Genomic DNA, 1958 nt, shown 5'->3' with positions numbered 1-1958 from the left:
AAAATCCCCTACTACAATTGTGTTGCTGTCAATATGTTTCTTGGAGTCCTCTAAGATTTTCTTGATATATTTGGGTGCATATGTATTTATGATGGTAATGTCTTCTTGGTGGAATTTTCCCTTGAGTATAATGAAGTGATGTTCCGGGTCTCTCTTTATGGCCCCTTTTTGAAGTCTATTTTGTCTGATATAAGAATGGCTACCCCAGATTTTTTTTTTCTTGTCCATTTGCTTGGAAAACTTGTTTCCAGCCTTTCACTTTAAGGCTGTGATGGTCTTTTTGTCCTGAGGTGGGTCTCTTGTAGGCAGCATATGTGAGGGTCATGCTCTCTTAACCATTGAGCTGTTCTATGTCTTTTGATTGGAGCATTTAATCCATTTACATTTAAGGTTATTATTGATAGGTACTTATTCATTGCCATTTTTGTACCTGTGTTCCTCTCTGTCTCCCTATTTTCCTTCCTTTCCTTAAAGCAGTCCTTTTAATATTTCTTGTAGAGCTGGTTTGGTGGAGGCATATTCTTTTAGACTTCTTCTGTCTTGGAAGCTCTTTATTTGGCCATCTATCTTGATTGAGAGCCTTGCTGGGTAAAGTGGCCTTGGTTGTAAGCCTCTGTTTCTCATTACTTGGGATATTACTTGTCATTCTCTTCCTGCTTGGAGTGTTTCCATCGAGAATTCAGTAGCTAACCTTATTTGGGCTCCCTTGTGTGTTACTTCTTTTTTCTCTCTTGCTGCCTTTAAGATTCTCTCTTTGTCTTGAAATTTTGCCATTTTAATGATGATGTGTCTTAAAGTGAGCCTCTTTGGGTTCCTCTTGATTGGGACTCTCTGTGATTCCTGGATTTGTGTGATTTTTCTCTCATCAAATTAGGGAAATTTTCTCTCATTACTCTTCCAAATAGGTTTTCTATCCCTTGTTCTTCTTCTTCTCCTTCTGGTATTCCTATTATTCGGATATTATTACGTTTCATATTGTCTTGCATATCTCTTAATTTCTCTTCATTCTTTCTGAGCCTCTTTTTATTTTCTTGCTCTTTCTGTGAGATGCTTTCTACTTTGTCCTCCAACTCGCTAATCTGATCCTCCTCCTCTTCTATTCTACCTTTGAAACTTCCTACCATATTCTTCAACTTGGAAATTGTATTCTTCATTTCCTCTTGTCCCTTGCTGATAGTTTCCATTTTCTTTTTCATGTTGATGTAGTTTGCAGAGAGATCACTGTAGCTCCCCTGTAGTTTCTGGTAGCTCATTGTGAGCTCTCTGAACTTCGTGATAACCAGTGCTTTGAATTCAATATCTGATAGTTGACTTGCCTCTATTTCATCTAACATTCTTTCTGAAGTCTCTGCTTTTTCTTTCATTCGGGGATTGTTTCTTTGTCTTCCCATTGTTTGAGACTCTTCTTGTTAGCCTCAGCTTCTAAAATTGGTCTGTTCTGACTCCCCGGGTTTATGGTGTGAACTTCTGTGGTATAATACCTGTGAATTTCAGTGGTGCAGACTCCTTCAGGTATCTTAACGTTCTCCATCTCCACCTACTCTCCCGCTGGTCCTAGCACTGGTCGCCTACCACTGGTGAGTGTCCCGGCTCCCCTTAATTGACTCCTCTGGCACCCAGGCCCGTCACAGGGGCTGCTTGTGTCCCAGCTCCCCGTAGTTGACTCTGCCACTGTCTGGTGTTTCAGTGTCGGTCACAATTTCTGGTCTTTTAATTTCATAAATGCTGGGTAACCGAAGGTTTATTGTGCTGTTTCTCTATAGAGCTGCCAGGATTTTCACCGACGAGTATGGGAGCTAGAATCCGCTCTGTCCTACTCCGTCACCATCTTCCCAGCATCCGCCTGGAAGAACTAATTTAATCAAGGAATTTGGCAAAGCTTTTGGAAATTTATAAAATATAAATTTTATATTTTTGTTTCTGCCATGAGCAAAACACCAATATTTATGTATTGGTTG

Source organism: Artibeus jamaicensis, unplaced genomic scaffold (genome assembly GCF_021234435.1).
Source record: "Artibeus jamaicensis isolate MK-2021 breed Jamaican fruit bat unplaced genomic scaffold, CSHL_Jam_final contig_510, whole genome shotgun sequence".
NCBI lineage: Eukaryota > Metazoa > Chordata > Mammalia > Chiroptera > Phyllostomidae > Artibeus > Artibeus jamaicensis.
The sequence above is the reverse complement of the archived record's forward strand: the minus strand, read 5'-3'. Positions refer to the sequence as shown.